Genomic DNA, 24627 nt, shown 5'->3' on the forward strand with positions numbered 1-24627 from the left:
TAGGGTTCGGGTGAATAGCTTCCAAGTTAGGTTTAGTAGCTTTCCACCAAGCTTCGGCTTCATTCTGCAACTGATAACCTACACATATCAACTTTTGTGCATTCGTGCACTCCAGTACTTCAAATCCCTTCTCAAGTGCACTAATCCACCATTCCGGTTGCATTGCCTCAGAAGTTATTTTAGAAAACGCAGGCGGTTGGAGTTTCTTGAATCTCTCCATGACCTTGGCAGTAGAGTTCTCCGCTAAGTGTTGAGGCACAGGTGGTGGAAATAGTACGGGCTAGTTGGGTGGTGGTGGTGGAACTGCACGTTTATGCATCATGGTTGCAAATTGTGTAGACATCTGACCAAGCAATTCTTGTTGTTGTTGCATGGTCCGCATCATAGTGGTCATGAATGCATCACGTCACCACTGCCATATTTGGCTGAGGAATCAGCAAGCGATGGTTTGTGCAGCCCGGTGCCTACGATGAAGCAACCGATGCCTCGACTGAGCCTCGATCTGTTAGGCAGTTCAACCTCCAGTAAAACTTGAGGTTGTTTTCCTTTGCGGCCACCACGTGAACTCCTTCTAGTGTTGACCATTGTTGCTTTTTTGAAAAGAGGAGCGTGTTCAATATTCCAATATCACTTATCAGGGTCAACAATTATTTTCCTAGTTAGTACAGGTACAAACCTAGTCCATAGTTTCCAGTGAATCTCGTGAGTCACACCAGTAAGGTGGATTGTTAGATATGTTATCTTGGTTTGTTGTGAGATGTTTTCTTTTGCTTTGTGTTTTATTTCTCTTTTTTAAGCATTTTATGTAACAATATGCTATGCATGACACTATATGAGAGATTTCAAAATTTTAAAATAGAAGGCTTTTAATTATTTACCTGGTCTAACAGGCAAGCAATTCTAGCTTCTTCCCGGTTACAAACTCCATCGCAAGCAGATACTCTATGTCGGCTCTTACTTCTTCAGCTAAGGTCATAAAATAGTCTTGCTCTTCCGGTCCACTAATGGCAACAATTGCTAGATAGAAGTCCAATCTGTTCTCGGCTCGGGGTAGTACTAGTAGTATCCGTCTCAATCTCTCCCGTAACTGTCTAATATAGATCATGGTGCGGGGGTTCCAGCCTTGGCTGAGGTAATAGGTCCTATCATAGAAAATGGTTCTAAGCATCAGGTCATACGTAATTAAAAGAATTAAGTACATATCTATTGGAATTTAAATGGCTAAGATTCAATAAAACTAATCTTGGGTTGGCTCGAGGTACCTTAACGTCTAAGTGTTTCGATTGGCTAGACAGCCCTTTTTAGATTCCTATTCTCGGCTGACCTAATCTGTGGATAGGGTAAGATCTCTGCTCCCTACACGGAGTACATACATATTACAACATACCTACATATCTATGTTTGGTTCTGCATGGCAACACCCCAGTCAGTTCGTACATCACAATATTCAAGCATGTAGTAATTAGATAGTACACACCAAGTCCCATAAGTATGTCTACATATATATTTATATTTATATATTTTTGGTATTCATTGCAAACATATCAAGAAAAAAAAAAATTTCCAAATCCCTATATGTTTTGTTATAACCACATGTTGAATTTGCACTCCTTTGAATTTAAGGAAGTTGTGTTTGTTTAATTTCTTAGGTCAATAAATTATTTTTTTATTTTTTTATTTTTTTATTTTTTTAAAGCATTAATAAAAGTCTGTACCTTTGTGTTTCCCAAGGTTATTTTAGGTAAATCCTAAGTTTCCATGACTTAAAATCTGAAAACCAGCAAAATACATTCACTGGGAGATGCCATTGGGTAAATTGAATCCATTAGGACCAATCCATTTAGCTCTATTTTAGGTCCACAAAAATCCTAGTATCTTCCCTGATCGAAATCATTACCAGGCTTGCAAAAATATCCAAAAATTTGACCTGAATCTCATGTTCAATAGGCTCTGGGCAGTTGACCCAAATGCCCAGTGAAACACCCAAAGTTGCTATTTGGGCTCAGATGTAATTCTTGTTGGGGATATCTACCCTACCTCCATATGTATTTTGATGATAACAAACATATTGGTTAAGGTCTTATTTGTGTCAATATGTCAACAGGGTAATAAGTCAAAGAACTAGAAGGCACAAAGTAAGGATGTTCAGGACAACTCCTTGAAGATCAAGAGCTTGAAGGCTTGCTAAGCTTTTTAAGAAAAGAAGATTTTGAAAGACCTTTTGAAGATTGAAGAACAACTCTTGAAGAAAGAAACCAAAACCCTCATCAAGATGCTCGTGTACACATACTTAGATACACACTGCATACTTGTAATTGCATTTGCATAATATAAATGAAAAAGTATATGCATCAATTAGAGACCTTAGGAGGTTATAATTAAACCCCCTCTGACCTTTGAATATATTGGAATTGGTTGGAGAAAGTCCCGGACAAATCCCCACAGTCAAACTGTCAAAATCAAGCCAAGACAGGGATTCGGTTTGTGATCCGGTCGACCGGATCACAGGGTATGCTCCTACCGGGTGAAAAAGTGGCCTCACTGGTACGTTCCCAAAAATGATCCGGTAGACCGGATCATTGTCCCACATGATCCGGTTGATCGGACATCGATCGGATGCCAGTTTTGCTCTCCAACGGCTAGTTTCCCCAACGGCTATGATACGGTCAACCAAATCAATCTTTAGGTGGGCCAGATGGGATAAAAATATATCCGTTAGAGCACATTTTGCACATATTCTAAAGACCATTAATGAGTCTATAAATAGAGAACATGTCAAACCTTTTTACCTATCCACTATAGTCCAAAATATAACTTTTGTAAAAGGTGAAAAGTCAATTCTTGCTCTAATCATTGAAGTCTTCTTGTGCATATCTACTTCATTCAAAGATTGACTTCAAAGCTCAAAGCCTTTCACTTGCTTGCACTCTAAAGAAAATTCTTAATGAAGGTCATCATTACAAGCATTCATTTTGCATCCTTTGACACTTGCAAAGAGTACACATCATATTCTTTGCCTAGGTAATCCTTACCTTACTCTTTTGTATTTATTTATGCTTTTGAGTTTTTAAAGCATTGTTGCATTAGCTTAGGTTGTACTTAGGCATTGTAAGGATCCTCTTATCCTCAAAAGATTTAGATTCTCTTATCATTAAAAGATTGGAATCCTCTTATCCCGTGGAAAAAGATTGTAAAGGTGTTCTTCCCACCTACTCTACTGAAAGAAAGTAACTAGTGAAATTCTCTCAAGGTTGAGAAGTGGACGTAGGCTAGTTTAGCCGAACCACTATAAATTTTGTGTGTTCTCTATTTGCGCAATTTATCTTTCTCTATCTTGTCTTAATTCAAGGAAATTTTAAAAAGGATAATATTTCACTAGTGATAACCTATTTACCCCCCTCTAGGTTATCCCACATTTGGTATCAGAGCGGGAGCTCATTTTATTTGAGACTTAAAAATCTATGGGATCTCATTACACCAATCCTCTTGAGAGACTAAATGTCTCTAGACCTCCTTTGGCCAATGGAGATAATTTTTCATATTAGAAGATTAGATTCAGAAACATTACATATGCTCATAATCTTGAGGTAGGGCATGTAATTGAACATGGACCATATTCCTTCACTAAAGTTATAGAAGGTGAAAGTATCCCTAAGGAAACCTCTGAATTAACTCCTGCTAAAAAGGAGAAAATTCAATACAATTTTAAGGCTATCACCTTCCTATAATATGCCTTAAGTGATTTCAAATTTAATAAAATAGCCATGTGTGAAATGGAAAAAAAAATTTTGGATACACTTGTGGTTTCATATGAAGGAATCTCACAAATGAAGGAATCTAAAATTGATAAACTTGTGCATGAGTATGAATTGTTTAAGATGTTAGAAAATGAGAATATTTTCAATATATTTTTACGATTTACTAACATCACAAACAAGTTGAAGGGCTTAGGTAAAACATATACCAAGTCCAAAAATGTAAAAAAAAATTCTCAGGTCACTTCCTCCCAAGTGGAGACCGAAAGTAACGGCTATAAAGAAAGTAAAAGATCTTGACAAAGTGAGCCTGGACGAACTTCTTGGATCTCTTCTTACTCATGAAGTCAAATTAAATGAAGATGAAAGATGGTCAGAAACAAAAGAACCGAAGAAAAATACCATAGCTCTCAAGACTACTAATCCATCTGATGAAGAGAGTAATGAAGAAGAGGACATTACATTCTCCGAGAAAGAAATGTCTCTCATTACCAAGAAATTTCAAAATTTCCTCAAAAAGAAGGGAGGAAAATATTTTAACAAGAGACAAGCAAACAAAGGTAAGAATCTATTCAAAGACAAAACTCTTCCTTCTAAGAAAGATGTTGTTTACTATGAGTGCAGAAAGCCTAGCCACCTCATAACAGAGTGCCCAAAAGGACAAGACAAAAAGAAAGCGTATGCCGCTGAAATTCCATGGGACTCAAGTGAAGAAGAAGAGGTAGGAGAATCTGATGAAGAAGTCACAAATCTTGCTCTTATGGCAACAGAAGATGACATAGAGGTAAGTTCAGCCTATCTCACTTCTAACTCCAAATATAATGACCCAATTGAAGATATAGATACAGATGATATAGATGAAAACGATATGGAAAAGGGATTTGAAGCTCTCTATGAGGCAAGTAGCAAACTTGAAGCTTCAAATTCCTTTTTAGAAAAGGAAGTAATAAAATTGCATAATAAAGTAGATGAGCTACATGCCTACATTGCCCAACTTGAAGGAGAAAAGGAGAAATTGACGTCAGCCTTGCTTACCTTAACCAAGGGACAAAAATCTTTAGACATTCTTCTTAGTACACCTCAAAAATCACCACAAGACAATGAAGGATTAGGCTACAATGGGAGAATCCTATATCATGCCAAAGGTAAAGAGAAAATGGTGTATATGGAAGAGGGACGAACATACCAAGGTCAAGCATCAATCTCTCATGCACCCTCTTCAAGAAATCAAGGGTACAAAAATCAAAGGTATACACAATGGAAAGAAACTGTAGACCTCAATCCAACAATAGGCCATATATGAAGTACAACTCATATAGACCTTATGACCATAAAAAATTCTAAAGAGGAAGAAGGACTCAATATTCCTTTGATTGACAAAGATCACAAAGACAGAAAAGGGCACCATCTCCATTTGATATTTGTGACCCTAGGTACCAGTATCCCAAGAACTATATTCCAGAGACAAACTATGGTCCAAATAAGAACCTTAAATATAAGAAAGTTTGGGTACCTAAGAAATCTCTCAACTCTAACAACGATGGACCCATAAGATTATAGGGACCAATGCATGTGTAAACTTTATTTTGTAAGTATGCTTGAAGAGCAAAGGCCAAGTAGAGTGGTATATCAACAGTGGATGCTCCAAGCATATGATGGCAAATACAAATCTATTTACAGAGTTGAGAAAGTATGATGGAGGATGGGTGACCTTTGGAGACAATGGCAAAAGAAAAATAATCAGCATTGAGAACATCAACATAGGAGGTACTACCATCTCAGATGTCTATCTGGTAAACAAACTTGCCTACAACCTACTTAGTGTAAGTCAACTATGTAGTGTTGGATATAAAGTAAGTTTTGATGTCACACCCCAAACCACCCCCTGGGAGGATTAGGTAGGTGACCCAAATTACGTAACAGCAATCCGCCAAATCCCACGGATCTAGAAGCAGTTATTACATTTACGGTCCCACATTCATCACTTTACCATAAGCAAGATCAGAGTGCTGCAGATAAACTACAATTATAATAACAAAAGAGAAAGCGTAGCAATACGGGAATGATGGTAATATATATATATATATACAAGTGTTCTGAAACATTCTCACCCAGTTACAACCCACAAAGAGAAACTAAGCTAGCAAAAGCTAAAAGAAAGAAAAAAATACATATATATATACAGGGTGAGATAACTCAACCCCAAAAAGAAAGTAAGAAAAACTACATCAGAACCACAAGCAGAATGGGGATAAACTCCTAACAAAAGCAAAAAGGAGTCCCCAAGACAAAAAACATCAAGTGCACTCTTCAACGGTCTTCATCAATGACCACCGAGAATGCACGCATCATCTGCACGACCTCTGTCGAGGTCCACACCAATATCATCATAATAACCAGGGCTCTCCTCCTCGAAATGAGCCTCCATGCCACAGCGGCATCCACTTGCAGAATCATCTAAGAAAAACATGTATAACAGAGTGTGAGTCCCACTGAGCTCGTGAGCAAAACATATCATCATGCATGCACATGCAACCACAATCCACATGATCCTACATGATATGTAAGTCCAGTTTATTTATTAGCTACCTAACATTACAGCTAAGTCAGGTCAGTGCTACTACAATCCCCAATACATGTATCCTTGGTGCGGGCTTGGTTACCCCTTCCCGCGATACACTCATTGAGTTGTCGGAGAGGACTAGTCAGCTCCCGCATTCATTCACCAAGGTCAGCCCGACCAGCCCTCTCTGATTAACCTATAGGGCAATCCATCACTTTTTCTCTTTTCTTTTCTTTCCTGGCTTATAGCCCATAATCACCATTCCGGTGCAAATATATTTCTTTCTTTTCATTTCTTTTCTTTTCTTTTCTCACATATATACATATGATCACCCTCACAGGCATCCAACACCTTAGCCCCTGTTGGCAAGGGTGCGTAGCACGGATGATGAAACTCTAACCCCATGTCTATATGGCATTGTATGAGTCAAGCGATATCAATCGTATCCCATTCTACTGGCTACCACAGGCCTCATTTCCAAGCCGACTACGACATCTAGTCTAACATTCACAATCATCAAATAAAATTCACAGTGTTGATCACCAGACAGTCAATGTGTAGTAATTTGAGTAATTGAAAAAAATTAGATAACACAGAATTTATAATTTAAGATTCTTAACTGTAGGCATAGTAACAGAGTTACATATACATATATGATAATACTTCACTCACTTGGGTCTGGTTCTAAGAACTCAGTTGCAAATTCAGTTCCAACTGCAGTCTGGTTGTAGGCTTAGGGTTAACCTGAGCTCATTGGGTTGACCCGGTGTTCAGTTGGTTTTCACTTGGAATTCTTTGGGCCTTGCACTAGGCCTTAGGCCTATGTCCCGGTGCATCATCCAGAGATGGTGGCCTACAGGTAAAATGGTCATTTACAGTATTAGTCCTGATCCTAAGCCATAATAGACTTACAGTACTGTCCTCAACTTGACAGTTCTACAGGACCAACATAGGCAAGGTTTCCAAGTCATGTGGGGCCCACTTGGGTTCCCAAGCATTCTCTCATATGGACATATGTGTAGAGGGGCATTTAGGTCATTTCCCACCTTCCCACACAGTACCATGGCCACTGGGTGAGGTCCCCCAAGTCAGAACACCAAAACAACAGTAAATCATTCACTGGGCGATGGCTCTAGGCGTTGGGTGCATCGCCCAGAGTCTTCAAAATCGAGATTTGGCTGAGTTTCCAAGGCTGCTGGTTATGGGCAGTAACCAAAACATCTCCCTATGCATATTAGGGTGTTAGGTGACCCCAGGGGTAATCTTCATTTTGGTCCACGTGGATTCTCCACTGGGCCCATCACTAGGCTGCCAGAGGCTGCCCAGACAGCCCAGTGAATAGTAACCCATGAATTTTCCCACCCTCAGATCTTGGTTTTAGTTACATGCAAAGCTGTATTTACATGTCAAATGATAATCTAGGGCTGCTACCACCTAGGGCTAGGTCCCATGTAGCCAAGGCATGCATCCAGGACTCCAAACAGCCAAATAGCAGTGCAGCCATGCACAGTCAGATTTCGGCTCCAAGACCAGCACAATAGATCTGTATTTTTACTTAAAATTCTCAGATCTTCCATGCTTCATACTTGCATGGCAGATCTGGAGCAGTTCTAGGAAGTTCCCAGCTGTTCTGGGCTGCCAGAGAGCAGAAAATCATCCAAAACACAGGCATTCAAAGGGAGCAGCAGGTAGGGGCAGTGATTATTTACCTGAGCTGAGCTTGGGTGCCACGAAATCTGAGCTCAGGGGTATGACCTGCTCCTCCCTTCCTTCCTTCTCCTTCCTCTCGTTTCCTCTCTTTTATTTCTTCTCCCTTCCCCACGATTTGAATAGTAGCCAAGGGGTTTAAATGAACCCATGGCACTGCTATTTATAGGCCCAGCCCATACTAGGGTCTGTTTGGCTGCTAAGGCCCTTTTTCAAAATGAGTTTTTGAACTGTTTCTCAGTGATTTTGGGCACACTGGTGGGGTCCATAGTGAACCAAGGGTATGAGGTGGTCCCTCAAACTCCCCTCTACCTATGGAGGGTGCCCATGTCCAATATGAGTGGTCCCTATAATTTAAAATCAATTTAATATGTTGTTTTGCACTCTGGGCGATGTCTCTGGGCCTTGTCTGCATCGCCCAGTGCATCGCCCAGAGATTTCAACAAGGCTGAATCTCAGTGGGGCTTGCACAGGGGTTTGACCCATGGTTAGGGCATAGTCCCCACATGCCAATTAGAGGTTTTTACACACTTTTCCAGAGGTGGGTCCCACAGTTATAGGGAGGAGAGTTACCTAGAGTCCAGGCCATACATAATGCTGTGAGCTGTACAGCTACAAGGGTCAGTGATCCATCTACTGGCAAGCATGTAGAATGATCCACACAGGGTTTCTTCATCAATCCAAATCACTGGAGTAATACTCCATAGTGTTCTTGGTTGCCTGGTCAGGGGTTCCTGTTCTTCAGTCAAGATTCCAGTCAGTCAAGGGCAGGGTCTGACATTTGATGTTTCACATTGTTTAGATGGATGCTAGCAACAAAGTAGTGTTGAAAGGAACTAGGAATAACAATATATATACTTGCATTATTGATGAAGCTTCCTCTAGTAATACTTGCCTAGGTTCCTATGAAGATTCAAATGTTTGGCATAGAAAACTTAGACATATAAATATCAAATTAATTTAATCAATGGCCTCCAAAGAACTTGTCCAAAATTTATCCAAACTAAAATTTGACAAAAATCATTTTTGTGATGCATGCCAAAAAGAGAAACAAGTTAAAGTTTCTCATAAATCAAAGAACATAATTTCAACTACTAGACTTCTTGAACTTCTCCATTTGGATCTTTTTGGTCCTATCCCTACTCCAAGCTTGGGGGAAAAAGTATACACTCTTGTCATTGTCGATGATTACTCTAGATACACTTGGACCTCTTTTCTTAGACATAAAAATGAGGCCTATAATGAATTTTTGAAACTTTGTAAAAAAATCCAAAACCAAAAGGGCTATTTGGTCACTACAATAAGAAGTGATCATGGTGGTGAGTTTGACAACTCAAATCAATTTGGAAAATATTGTGATGATGAAGGCATTACTCATAATTTCTCTGCTCCTAGAACCCCTCAATCCAATGGGGTTGTTGAAAGGAAAAATAGATCTTTTCAAGAGACTGCCCAGACTATGCTAAATGAATATTCTCTACCTAAATATTTCTGGGCTGAAGCTGTAAATACTGCATGCTATGTGTTAAATCATGTTTTGATTCAAAAAATCTTATCTAAAACACCTTATGAGTTATATTTTGAAAAGAAACCTAGAGTTGACTACTTTCAAATTTTTGGATGTAAAGGCTTCATTTTAAATACTAAAGACTCCAAAGAAAAATTTGATGAAAAATCAGATGAATGTATTTTTCTTGGGTACTCTAGCAATAGCCGTGCTTATAGAGTATTAAAAAAAAACACCTTAGTAGAAGAGGAATCTATGAACATTAGATTTGATATTTCTCTCCCAAAAGAAAAGTACAAACCACTAGTTAATGATGATGAGGATGTCATATCTGAAATCTCAAAAAGAGTTGAGACCTCTTTATTAAATGAAGATAATACTCCTCTAAAAACATCTAAAGAAAACTTATTGGAAATCCCTAAAGAAATTAGATCTGTAAGAAATCATCCATTAGAACAAGTTATTGGTGACTTGGAATTAGGTGTTCAAACTAGGTCTAAACTTCAAAATACTTGTAATTTTGTTGCATTCCTATCCATGATAGAACCTAAGAATATAAAAAAAGTTCTTTTGGACAATGATTGGATTTTGGCTATGCAAGAAGAACTCCATCAATTTAAAAGAAATGATATATGGGAGCTTGTGCCAAAATCCAAAAATAAATTCAAACTTGGAATAAAATGGACTTTCAGAAATAAACTAGATAAAAATAGTATTGTAGTCAGAAATAAGGCAAGACTAGTGGCTCAAGGATATAATCAACAAGAGGGAATCGATTTTGATGAAACATATGTGCCTGTTGTTAGATGAGAAGCAATTAGAATGATCCTAGCATTTGCTTGTCATAAAAACTTCAAACTTTTTCAAATGGCTATGAAAAGTGTTTTCTTAAATGGTTTCATTGAAGAAGAAGTGTATGTCTCTCAACCTCCAGGTTTTGAAAACTCTTCTCACCCTAATCATGTCTTTAGATTAAAGAAAGCTTTGTATTGGCTTAAACAAGCTCCAAGAGCTTGGTATGACAAGTTAAAGACATTTCTGATTGAAAATGCATATATCATTGGTAAGGTAGACACTACATTGTTTGTTAAACGTAAAGGCTCTAAATTAATCATAGTACAAATACATGTAGATGATATTATCTTTGATGCTACTGATGAATTCTTATCTATTGAATTTAGTAATTGTATAAAAAATGAGTTTGAAATGAGTTTAATGGGTGAACTCAACTTCTTTTAGGCCTTCAGATCGAACAAACAATCAATAAAAATATATCAAAGAATTGTTAAAGAAATTTGACATTAATTCCCAAAGGACCTCTAATACTCCCATGAGTACCTCAATAAGTCTCTCAAAAGATGAGAGTGAAACTCCTATTGATCCTACTCGTTATCGAGGTATGGTTGGAAGCTTGTTATATTTAACTGCAAGCAGACCAGACATCATGTTTAGTGTCTGTGCATGTGCTAGATTTTAAGCTAGTCCTATGCAATCACACTTAAGTGCAGTTAAATGAATTTTTAAGTACTTAAAAGGAACTATCAATATAGGATTGTGGTATCCGATGTACAATGATTTTGAATTACTTAGCTTTTCTGACACTGACTTTGTTGGTTGTCATATTGATCGCAAGAGCACAAGTGGTACTTGCCATTTTCTAGGATCTTGCCTTGTTTCTTAGTTCAATAAGAAACAAAACTGTGTGGCACTCTCAACTACCGAAGCTGAATATATTACAGCTGGCAGGTGTTGGGCCCAAATCCTTTGGATGCGTCAAACTCTTCAAGATTATGGAATCTCATTCAAGCCTTCCAAAATTCTTTGTGATAGTATCAGTGCCATCAATCTGAGTAAAAACCCTATTCTTCACTCAAGAGCAAAACACATAGATATTTGCCATCATTTTCTTCGAGACACTGTCCAGAAGGGTGAAGTAGTCCTCGAACACATTAAGACCGAAAAGCAAGTCGCTGACATCTTCACCAAACCTTTGTTTGAAGAATGATTTTGCACTCTTTGACGTGAATTAAGTATGTGTAATCCTTTTAATTGAGTCAAATTCTTTAGGCGTGCCCAAATAGGTCTTACGATCAATTTCTGGGCTGGACTGGCTTAAAATTCAAATTCTAGGTCATCTGGTCGATCGGATCGCGGACAAAATGGTTTTAAACCATTTCGTGGGTCATTTGGCTCATTTCGTTTTGCCCAAAACCCCTCTCTCTTTTCTCCAAAATTCCTCTCTTGAGTTTCTAGGGCAAAATCTTACATAACCCTTGAAGATTATTGCTCTATTGGTGATCCAATGTCAAGTTCACCATCAAATCTTCAAGCTTTTGCTTCTTTTTCTCCTAAAACCTCTTCAAAACCCTCATTCTCCAAAACCCTTGCTCTCTATGGCTTCCAAAGGAGAATCTTCAAAGAAGAGAAAGATTGTTGCTTCAAAGAAGGATGCCTATGATGGAACTTTATTTCTCTCTAAAGAGGCTTCGATTTGGTGGAAGCAATTTCAACTCAAGAAACTCATAAAGGAAAGGCTAGTAAGTGTTACCCAACTCAATGATATTCTTTCTTGTGAAACCAATAATTTCCTTGAAATGTTGGGTTGGGACTCGATTCTTTATCTCCAAGAGAAAGTCTACCCTAGACTTGTCCAACTTTTCTATTGCAATCTCAAAGTTGTTGAGGTTGAAGGTGACTATACCATCACCTCTCTAGTTAAGGACAAATACATCTCCTTTAACATTGTGGAACTTGCTCAAATGATTGGAGTTGATGACTCTGGAGAACGTAAGTATCTCCGCACCAAAACCTCTCCAGAAGGGTTCATGAATGTTGATGAGGTTTATGGTGCAATTTTCAAGAATTATTTGGGTGAACCAAAGGGCCTTACTGCCATTCATCTTGGAGATATTCCTAGGGTTGTGAATCTGATTCTTACTTACAATATTCTCCCTCTTGGTGGGCATAGAGATGCCGTCACTCAATTCCAAGCCTATCTCATTTGGTGCATAGCCAACCCCCATCAAATCTGCCTCCGCTATGTCAGTATGAAAACTATGGAATTGGTTGCTGAAACAGACTCCAAGGCTAGCCTCCCCTATAGTTATCTCTTGACTATAATCTTCAGGCATTTTGAAGTTGACCTCTCTGATGAAATTCCCTCCACAAATCCTAGTGCCATTGATGCTTCTACCTTGAAGAAAATGGTCATTCCAACTAGTGCACCTGATGCTCCTCCTCCTCCTCCCCGTCAAGCTAGGTGCAAGCAAGCCTCTTCATCTATAGTTGAAAGTGATGTCGAAGATAATGATGATAGTGAAGATGAAGAATATGTGATAAGGGCTGAATTTGCTGCTTATCAAGAAAAGCTCGACTCTCACCTCCAGGGATTTGATGATCAGTTTGCTACACTTTGTGGAGACAATAAGGAGATCATGGCCCAGCTTCGGATGATCACTCAGCATTTTCACATCTCTACCCCTCCTGTAGATGATTAGTTCATTTTGTTTATGCTCTTTTTAAAGACAATTTGGGTTATAATATTTAAAACAACTGCTTTACTTTTAGTATGACTTTTAACTGCTGCACATCTCTAGGGGGAGAGTGCTTTTGACTATTTGGTTTTAACTCTTATATCTATGCGATTGACTTGTTATACCTATGTGGTTAGCCTGCTATGCAGTCCTTTCTTTATTATATATTTTCTGCATATGAATCTACATTGTAGGGGGAGCCTTTTCTACTCCTTTTTGTTGTTGACAAAGGGGGAGAAAATATTGAAATGATTTTGATCATGATCATGCATTTGACATATATTGATTTATATCTTGTTACATTATATTTTTGGTTGCTATATGGTGTTACCAAATCATATGTTTGTCATCATCAAAAAGGAGGAGATTGTTGGGGAATTCTACCCTACCTCCATAAGTGCTTTGATGATAACAAACATATTGGTCAAGGTCTCGTTTGTGTTAATATGTCAACAGGGTAATAAGTCAAAGAATTAGAAGGCACAAAGTAAAGATGTTCAGGATAAAGCCTTGAAGATCAAGAGCACGAAGGCTTGCTAAGCTTTTCAAGAAAAGAAGATTTTGAAAGACCTTTTAAAGATTGAAGAACATCTCTTGAAGAAAGAAACCAAGACCCTCATCAAGATGCTCATGTGCACATACTTAGAAACACACTGCATATCTGTAGTTGCATTTGCATAATATAAAGGAAAAAGCATATGCATCAATTAGAGACATTAGGAGGTTATAATTAAACCCCCTCTAATCTTAAAATATGTTGGAATTAGTTGGAGAAAGTCCTGGACAAATCCCCACAGTCAAACTATCAAAATCAAGCCAAGACAGGGATCCGGTCGTATGCTCCGATCGGGTGAAACAGTGGCCTCACTGGTACGTTCCAAAAAATGATCCAGTCGACCAGATCAAGTGAGACGATGATCCGATCAATCGAACATCGACCGGATGTCAGTTCTGCTCTTCAACGGCTAGTTTTCCCAATGGCTATGATCCGATCGACCGGATAGGATAAAAATATATCCGTTAGAGTACATTTTGCACATGTTCTGAAGGCTATTAATGAGCCTATAAATAGAGAACATGTCAGACCTTTTCACCTATCCACTACAGTCTAAAATACAACTTTTGTAAAAAGTAAAAAGTCAATTCTTGCTCTAATCATTGAAGTCTTCTTGTGCACATCTACTTCATTCAAAGATTGACTTCAAAGCTCAAAGACCTTCACTTTCTTGCACTCTAAAGAAAAGTCTTAAAGAAGATCATCATTACAAGCATTCATTTTGCATCATTTGACACTTTCAAGGAGTACACATCACACTCCTTGCCTATGTAACCTGATCGAGTTGCATTTATATATGTATTTCTTGTTTAATTTAGCAGCTCTTGTCCAATAATTATGGTTTATTGCACTAAAATACATGAATTACTAGTTATTAAAGGGATATTGGAGTTTGTAGATATTTGATGCTAAAGGGGGCAGCTTGGGAATACATTATAGAAGAGGGGCTTAAGTATAATTTAGAAAGATGAAAGATTTAAAAGTCCTATTTCTCTCTCCTTCCATTCATCACTTCCTGATTATTATCTTTTATCTCTTTCTTTTTCTAATTTTAAAAACCACCCTATCATCTCTCCATCTCTCTCTCATCCCCATCTCATACGTAACCTACCTCTCTCTTTTAGTTTCTTATTCCAATCCGATTCTCCTTTATCTTTTTCTTTTTCTAATTTTAAAAACCCATCTCACCTTTTCCCACGAAGGGAAAGGGACTCATTAAAAAGGGGGGTAGAATACAGATTGGAGATCGATCCATCCACCGAGAGAAAGAGAGGAGAGGGACTATAATGCTCCTGCGGCCAAGAGAGGAGAGAGGGTCTTAGGGTTTCTACTTGGAGACGTTGAGATCATCATTGCTGCCGTTGCTGCCATGAAGATAGACTGTAGGTGCTCCCTTGATCGCTATGTGTAGCCAAATTCCCAACCTATTCTCAGGGAGATGAAACTCTGTGAAGTTAATTTATTTTATTTTCTTTGCACATTGACTACTTGATGATAAGACTTCTATAATTCTTGGATCTGGTTTAATGATGACATCTAGTTAGGATCTTTTGTTTCTATGATTGAACTGATTCGTTCAAATAGTGGTTTTCTTTTCCCATGTGGTTGTACCGAAGATAGGTTATAACGGAACGAACTAAGCATGCCAAGCCTCGTAGTGAAGGACGATAGTACTCGTCAAGATACCCTATATCTAGGAGGAACCCTACACTTTGTGGTGTCATTGGGCTTGTAGCCACAGTGAACCATAATGTGCGAGATAGTGAATAAAATCAATCTAACAGAGTGAATTCGACCCAAGGATAGTTCTTCTCATCTTATCATTCACATTATTCTTTGTTTATTGTTGTTCTAGGTTTAGTTTAATTTCTAGTTACCTTTAATTAACTTAATTTCTTCTTTGCAATATTTCTTCCAGTTCCTCCATAGATTGACCCTTTACTTGCTACTTGCTAGATTAATTTAGGGTTTTATTTTTTATCGGTTAACGACACAATCAAATTTTGGTGCTGTTGTCGAAAAACCAAAGCACGGTTGCTAAGATTGATTGAGTTATTTTGTGTTACTTTGTTTTAGTTTTAATTTTATAATTCCAGAATTTTTATTTTCAATCTCTTTATTAGGTTAATTTAGTATACTAACATTCTCTTTGTTTGTGTAGGAAGCCGAGTAGATCGAGTAAGGATAAGTTGTCCGTTTGGTTTACTTTTAATTCCTAGACTTTATGTAATTAGGGTTATTTTATGTAATTTTTTTAATTCCAGCATTAGATTGGGTGTTTAGGTTTAATTTTAATTCCCCCAGCCCCTTAAGATCATATGTGTAACCGTTCATCAGGGCAGCACGTGGAATTGCGCAATCGCCAACACCAGGTAAGTATTTTCATTAGTTTTAAATTAGTAAGTATTTTTGTTAGTTTTAAATTAGTCATTTTTTTTACTTTTTAGTTCTGATTTTTATTTTTTATTGAGTTTTTTTATTTAGTTAGCACATTTTAATTTCTAGTTTTAATTTTTGTTTAATTAGCACGTTCAACCTGTGTTGTGTTTTATGCATGGTCAGCGTTCTTTGCACCCCAACCTGACTGCCCTTGACCTAGAAATAGAGTGATCTGTGGCTAGACCTAAGGATAAGGATAATAATAATAAAATGGGTGATGAAAACCAGCCAGGAAGGCCGCTGAGTGAGCACTTCACTCCAACTGCCTATACCCCTGCATCATGTATTCAGTTACCTGCCATTCAGGCTGCTCAATATGAGATCAAGTCCAGCATCACACAGATTTTACCATCCTATTATGGACTTGCTAATGAGGAGCCTTACAAGCATCTTGATGAGTTCTTAGAGGTGTGCTCTACAGTCAAAATCCAAAACCTCTCTGAAGATGCCCTAAAGTTACTCCTATTCCCATTTTCCTTAAAGGACAAAGCCAAACACTGGCTTCATTCCCTAGATTCGGTTAGGATTTCTACATGGGCGGGGATGCAGCAACAATTTTTTAAGAAAATTTTCCCCATTGGCCGGACTAATAGCCTTAGAAGAGCCATTACTAATTTCTCCCAATTAGAGGGCGAACAATTTCATGAAACATGAGAGAGACTCAAGGAATTACTTAGGAAGTGCCCCCACCACAGTCCCGAAATGGTAGTTAGTCCAGTGCTTTTATGATGGCCTCTGTGACCGATATAGGAAGATGGTGGACTCCTCTTGTGTCGGAACATTTAGGCACAAGAATGAGACGGAAGCATGGGATCTTTTTGAAACCCTTAGTGAGAATTACCAACATCATGCTTTGGCCTCTCGGACTGGGATTCCACACATAGGGCAACCAAAGAAGGGTGGTCTCTATGAGATCAATCCAACTGAGAGATGACTGCTAAGGTTGATATGATGTCCAAAAATTGGACAATCTATGTCTGTAGGATAGCATTCTATGTCCCCTTTCCCAATGAGTTTCCCTCCACCCAATTAGACTGAAGCCTATGCCTTATGTGCTAGCCTTAGTCATTATGTGACGGACTGTCCTTCGACTGTACAATACCCTGAATTTGCTTAGGAACAGGTACAAGTGGCTCAAGGTTTCCCTAAATCGGGTAATGATCCTTTTTCCAATATCTATAACCCGGGATGGCGAAATCACCCAAACCTTTCATGGAGAAACTCAGTAGCTAATAATCCTCTAAACCCATCATATAGGCCACCATTTAATGTTCAATCTAATGCCTATAGGGGTGGACAACCACCATATCCTCAACCCCAACAGAATCAATCCTTTGAGGAAAAGGTGCTAAAAGAATTAAGTGGACTCGAGCAGAACACACGTTGCTACACTCACATACTCAGTCCATTAATAAGCTAGAGAACCAACTGGGTCAACTAGCTGATGCTATAAGTAGGAGAGAGGCTGGCCAATTACCAAGTTAGCCAATAGGTAACCCAAACAATCAAATGGGTCTAGGGAAAGAATAGGTCCAATCGGTCACAGTCCTAACGAGCGGTAAAAGGGTGGAAAAACCTAATGCACCCTTAGCTACTAATGAGACGTTGCCTACTAAGTCTCAAAGCCTAGGAGAGGCTGAGTCATCCCTAGAGAATTCTGGTGGTGGTGTAGAAACACATGAGTCCATTACTGAAACACCACCTGTGGAAATCACTCATTAGTTCCCAAGGAAGGGGCTGCACATTCCCATTGTGGAGGGACCATCACCTGACTCTTACATTCCAAAGATCCCTTTTCCCCAAGCCCTTCAAACATTAGCCCCAAACTATTTGGATAAAAAGGGTGCCAAGATGCAAGAGATGATAGACTTGTTCCAACAAGTTCACATCAATCTCCCCCCTTTTGGATGCTATCAAGCAAGTTCCTACTTACGCTAAATTTTTAAAAGATCTCTGCACCCAAAAGCGTAAGTTGAGAACTCAAATCCCTAAGACCATCCATTTGACTAAATAGGTTAGTTCGATAATTTTTAGCCACCTAAGCCCTAAGCTTAAGGACCCAGGTGCGCCTCTTATTTCTTGCATCATTGGAGATCTCTCCATAAGTAGGACACTACTTGATTTAGGGGCTAATGTGAATATTTTGGCTAGTTTAGTCTATGACAGATTTGGTTTAGGAGATTTGAAACCCAATGAGGTCATTCTTCAGTTGGCTAATCATTCAGTTAAGACACCTCATGGTTTATTAGAGGATGTTTTAGTGAAGGTGGAAGAATTATACTTTCCTGTGGACTTCCTTGTCCTGGATATGGATACAGCCACCACAATCAAGCTTCCCCCTATCGTTTTAGGGCACCTCTTCTTAGCTACTGCAAATGCTTGCATAAATTGTAGATCGGGTGCCATGGACATCCCTTTTGGGAATAAGAAGCTTAGGCTTAACATCTTCAATGCATCCTTAGGTTCCATTCGAGAGGAAGAGTGTTTTGCATTGGATTTATTAGATGAAGTTGTGGCTGATCACACTTCTCACATGCTTATTGATGATCCTTTGCAGCACTATATAATGTTTGGAGAGGAGTCTAAGGTATATACTGAAGAGGTGAACACTTTGCTAGATTCCTCACACTCTTCAGAACGGCCACCTTGGACAGTTAGGTTTGAGCCTCTCCCCCCTTTGGCTACATCTCCCCAACCTTCTTCTCTAATATCCCCTCCAAAGTTGGAGCTTAAACCTCTCCCTTCCACCCTTAAGTATGCATTTTTAGGGGAAGGAGAGACCTCGCCTGTTATTATCTCATCCGATCTTTCATCCAGGCAAGAGGCTAAACTTTTGGAGGTTCTTTTTTAGTACAAGGCCGCCATTGGTTGGTCCTTGGTTGATCTTAAGGGTACTAACCCTTCAGTTTGTATGCACAGGATCTATTATGAGGAGGGAGTAAAACCCTTTAGGGACCCACAGCATTGTCTGAACCCTAATATGAGGGAAGTAGTGAATAATGAAGTAGTGAAGTGGCTTGATGCTGGCATCATATACCCCATCTCGGATAGTCAATGGGTCAGCCCTACTCAGGTTATCCCTAAGAAGTCCGGCATCATGGTTGTTTCCAATGACCAAGGTGACCTTGTCCCAACTCGTACCACTACGGGTTGGCGTGTTTGTATTGATTATCGAAAGCTAAACAAGGTCACCCGCAAAGACCACTTTCCTCTACCCTTCATTGATCAGATTTTAGAGAAATTGGCTGGGCAGAGCTACTTCTATTTTCTTGATGGTTATTTAGGATACAATCAAGTTCCTATATGTCCCAGTGATCAATAGAAATTAACCTTTACTTACCCCTTTGGTACATTTGCATTTAGACGCATGCCCTTTGGGTTGTGCAATGCTCCGACCACCTTTCAAAGGTGCATGATGGCCATCTTTTCTGACATGGTTGGCCAATCTTTAGAGGTTTTCATGGATGACTTCTTTATCTTTGGGTCATCCTTCGATGAGTGTCTTCACTGGTTATCTCAGGTTCTTAAACAGTGTGTTGAGACAAACCTCATTCTTAGTTGGGAGAAGAGCCATTTCATGGTTCAAAAGGGTATTGTCCTCGGCCACATTGTTTCTGCATGAGGCATTGAGGTTGATCCGGCCAAGGTTGATTTGATTGCTAAGTTAACTCCTCCCACTTGCGTTCGATAGGGCCATTCTTTCTTGGGCCATGTCGGCTTCTATAGGCGTTTCATCAAAAACTTTAGCTTGATTTCTAGGCCTTTGTGCAGTCTGCTTGCAAAGGATGCCCCTTTTATCTTTGATGATAAATGCCTTCAAGCTTTCCACACCCTTCGTGATTCATTGGCTAAAGCACCCATTATGAGGTCACCTGATTAGTCTCTCCCCTTAAAGACATCATGTGTGACGCGTCCGCCTATGTTGTTGGTGCTATTTTAGGCCAAAGGGTTGATGGGAAGCCTGTTGTGATTTACTATACTAGTAAAACCCTCTCTGATGCTCAGATAAATTACACCACTATTGAGAAGGAGTTACTAGCAGTAGTTTTTGCCCTCGATAAGTTTAGATCATATCTTTTGGGCTCGAAGGTGATTGCTTATTTAGATCACTTAGCTTTTCGGCATCTCCTATCCAAGTGTGATGCTAGGCCGAGGCTCATCCGATGGATTTTCCTCCTTCAAGAGTTTGACCTGGAGATCAGGGATAAAAAGGGGTTGGAAAACGTTGTAGCAGACCATTTATCCCAGATTCTTCTGGATTCCCCTCCCACACCGGAATTGGTTCGGCCCCGATGAGCAGTTGTTTTTCATTTCATCGAAACTGACTCCATGGTACGCAATTATAGTGAACTATCTTGCTGTTGGACAATTACCTCCTGATTGGGATAAAGCAGCTCGAGATAAGTTCCTCTCTACTATGTAATACTACTACTAGGAGGATTCAGAATTGTTCCGATATTGTTCAGAGTAGGTCATTCGTCAGTGTGTCCCTAAGAGTGAGTTTCAAAGCATATTATCATTTTGCCATACTCTCGCCTGTGGGGGACACTATAGTGGCAAGAAAATTGTTGCCAAGGTACTGCAGTCTGGTTTCTATTAGCCCACGTTATTTCGGGATGCACATACCTTCTGCAAGGCGTGTGTGAGATGCCAACAAGTTGGTAATCTGTCCCGACGTGATGAGATGCCCCTGAGCCCTATCATAGTAGTTGAAATTTATGATGTTTGGGGTATAGATTTTATGGGCCCATTTCCTGCCTCATTCGGTAATGAGTACATTCTTGTGGTAGTGGATTATGTTTCAAAATGGGTAGAAGCCAAGGCTATGAAGACCAATGACCACAAGGTGGTTATGTCTTTTATTCAGGAGTACATCTTTAGCCGTTTTGGATTTCCCAGGGCCATCATTAGTGATGGTGACTATCATTTAGACATTGGAGGTTAGAGGCTTTACTAAAGAAGTACTCTATTACCCACAAAGTGGCCACCCCTTATCATCCTCAGACATCTGGTTAGGTGGAGGTATCAAACCGAGAGATAAAAAGGATATTGGAGAAACCAGTTAGATCGGACCGTAAGGACTGGTCTACTCGACTGACTGATGCTTTGTGGGCTTACCAAACTGTATATAAAACTCCTATAGGTATGTCCCCATACCGATTAGTTTTCGGTAAAGCCTGTCATCTTCCGGTTGAGTTGGAACACCGAGCATATTGGGCCATAAAGACATTTAATTTTGATATGACTCAGGCTAGTTCCACTCGCTTTCTCTAGCTATCTGAATTGGAGGAGTTGCGCAATGATGCCTATGAGAGCTCACACATCTATGAGGACCGAACTAAGGCGTTTCATGATAAACACATAGTTCAGAAGTCCTTTGAGCCTAATCAACGTGTTTGGCTCTTTAATTCTAAATTGCATTTATTCCCAGGGAAATTAAGATCTTAGTGGGATGGGCCTTTTGTGGTTGTATCTGTTGCACCTCATGGTGCTATTGAGATAAGAAATCCACAGAATGGGAATACTTTTAAGGTTAATGGTCAAAGACTGAAACCCTATGTTGATGGCCTTGCTAATGGCCAATTAATTGAGTCTTTAGACCTAGTGGATGTGGATTATGATCATGCTTCTGATGGACTATCCTAAGGTTTACTGTCGTCTACTTGAAGATGTAAAACTTAGCGCTCTTTGGAGGCAGCCCACTCTAGTTATTGCTTTCTTTATTATTTATTTATTTTTATTTTTTTCTACTATTTTTGTTTTCTAGTAGTTGTTTTGCAACGTTCATCTCCTATAGTGGATTTACTTCGTCATTAGTGATCACATCTTTGGATTCACTGCCTCGCCAGCCCCACCTTAGGTTGTCTCGCTCCTTCCTTTATTTTTACGTTCCCCTTGCTATGATTTTTTATTTTTGTATGTCATTAGGGACAATGCCGTTTAAGTTGGGGAGGGAGGATTGTAGGAAAATTTTCTCCATATGACTCTCTGATTCATCTACATTCTTGGAAAACTCTCATGCACTCATTTTTATAATGATACTTTTATTTTACCGTGCATTTGACTCTAGGTTGTGAGAAAATTAATTCAACACAGTGTTAAGTACTAAACCTTTATTTTTTCGACTGTCATTTGTGAGCTTGCTTAATGCTTCTAAACACATAGGTCTACCCAATTTGTGATATTTTGAATGTTTAGGCAGACCACTACTTAATTGTGTTTGCATTCTCTTTTGTTTTGAAAAAAAAATTTATGAGAGTTGAGTTCTGTTGCTTCATCTTAGTAACCAGCGCATCTAGGCCACAAGCCTGGAGTCTCGCGTAAAAAGGTTGGAGTGACCAGTTAGGTTGTTATTACTAGTATTCTTGAATCCAGTTCAGGCTTGTAGCCTTTTTGGTTCAAGTGAGTAAGCCCAAGGATTGTTTCACACTCAATCCCCTAAAGCCATCTGGCTTGGGAGTGGTTGGCTTAAATCTCGTTACATGAGCCTTCCAGAAAGCTTAAAAGGCCAGAACATTGCATGGATCTGAGAATCACGTAATTTCAAAAAAAAAAGAAAAAGAAAAAGAAAAAGAAAAAGAAAAGAAAAATGTTTTGAGAGAAAAACAAGTGAGCTACATTGATTATGAGGTGTTACACGAGCTAGCATGTGCGTTTGTAAAAGGTTTAGATGTCACAATTCATGGTGAACCAATGGGTTGAAAAGCAAAAAGTGAGAGCTTGATGGCTTAGGAGAAGTCTTCGTTCATTGCTTAGCTCTTGTGTTCACATGAACCAAACATCCTATGAGTTGATGTGCAATAGTAAACTATCATTATTTCTTTGAATGCATCTTATGTAGATAGACTGTTTATGAACCAGAGAGTCGAGTCAGTTATTTTCTTTATTCTCTCTCACTCAAGGATGAGCAAAAGCTTAAGTTGGGGAGTGTGATCGAGCTGCATTTATATATGTATTTCTTGTTTAATTCAGTAGCTCTTGTCCAATAATTATGATTTATTGCACTAAAATACTTGAATTATTGGTTATTACAGGTATATTGGAATTTGCAAATATTTGATGCTAAAGGGGGTAGCTTGGGAATACATTATAGAAGAGGGGCTTGAGTGTAATTTAGAAAGATAAAATATTTAAAAGTCCTATTTATCTCTCCTTCCAATCATCACTTCATGATTATTCTCTTTTATCTCTTTCTTTTTCTAATTTTAAAAACCACCTGGTGCTTTGAGAAATCGCTTAGCGGTCCTTTGAGTGCCGTAACCTGCAAAAGACCCTGGATGACAAAGGAGAACCAGTGTGGTTTCGGCCTAGGGCTCTCTGATGCCTAAGTTAGATCTTTCTGAGCAAACAAATGAGTGAATAGTAAAATTCAAGATGGATGATGAGATAGAATACCTTCCCTTTTATAGTAGGGGGTGGCGATGTGCCGAGTCCCTGTTGATGTGAGATGTCTTTGATAGCTGATAGAGTCCCTAAATAGAAGGGTTTGCTCTTGGTAGGTCATCTTCCGATTAGACGTCGTATCCTGATGGACTTGGTGACTTGGATGGATAGGCTGTGGATAGGTTCTGGGTGTTTGAGTCTGTTGTGGGTACGTTGACTGATAGGCGGTGGCCTAGAGTCTTGGAGGTAGTACACGTCTTGCAATTGGAGGTGGCGGTGCTCTGATCTTGTCCGCGGTGCTTCAGCGCACGTCTGTCCATGTGCACAGGGGTCTGCAACAAAGGGGGAGCTCGCCCAAGGGAGAATTCGCCCAAGGGGGAGCTCTCCCAAATGGGGGAGCTTGCCCAAGGGAGAGCTCGCCCAAGGGGGAGTTCGCCCAAGGGGGAGCTCTCCCAAATGGGGGAGCTCGCCCAAGGGGGTGTTCACCCTGCCATGTCTGGTCTCGCCACATGGTGGTCTCCGATTGGTCAGCTTTATTTGGGGTTCATCATTTTCCCCCCACTCTCTTGGAGTGGAATGCTCAAGAGAGTATTTCCTAAGCTTGTGTGCCCCTCAAGGGGTTCTCGATGAATAATCTTCTCTTCAGGGTCCTGCTTATAAATTATTTGATGAGGGAGAGGTTGAGGGTTCAAACCTCTCCTCTCCCACTTTTGTTTTTTTTTTTTTTTTTGGTAGATATATACTCTTGCCTTCTTCTTTCTTTTCACTTTTTCTCTTCTCTTGCTTTTCTCTTCTTCTCTCTCTTGCTTTTTCACTCCTTCTCTCTCTTGCTTTTTGAATCTCCACCTTTGCTTTTGGCTTTCACTTTTTGTTGCCCATAAGGTGTTTGTCCTTTGGTGGCAAAGGGTGATGTGCCCTCCTTTCTTTTGTTGGCTATCATTTCTTGGCTTCTCCTAGCTCTTGGGCCCTGGTTAGTCTCATGGCACTTGTGGCTTGGTGCTTGGTCGTTGCTTCGCACACATGCCGATCCTTAGTTCGTGCTTAGCTTGCCTTGACCACACTTTGCTTGGTGCTTGATCGACACACATCGGTGCTCGCCCTTGGTCACCCATCCGGCGTCCTCGCCCCTGGTCCTCGTCTGAGGTCCTTGTCCGGGGTCCTCGCCTCTTCCGTTTATCCTACGG

General features: G+C 39.6%; 1 non-coding gene across 1 annotated transcript; it reads right to left on the minus strand.

The window, feature by feature from the left end:
- Positions 1-16651: 16651 nt before the first annotated feature.
- On the minus strand, positions 16652-16758 carry LOC122638465. Its single transcript, XR_006329458.1, has one exon. It is a non-coding gene; the product is annotated as a small nucleolar RNA R71 (small nucleolar RNA).
- Between the last annotated feature and the right edge of the window lie 7869 nt (positions 16759-24627).

The sequence above is a fragment of the Telopea speciosissima genome, chromosome 8 (genome assembly GCF_018873765.1).
Source record: "Telopea speciosissima isolate NSW1024214 ecotype Mountain lineage chromosome 8, Tspe_v1, whole genome shotgun sequence".
NCBI classification, from domain to species: domain Eukaryota; kingdom Viridiplantae; phylum Streptophyta; class Magnoliopsida; order Proteales; family Proteaceae; genus Telopea; species Telopea speciosissima.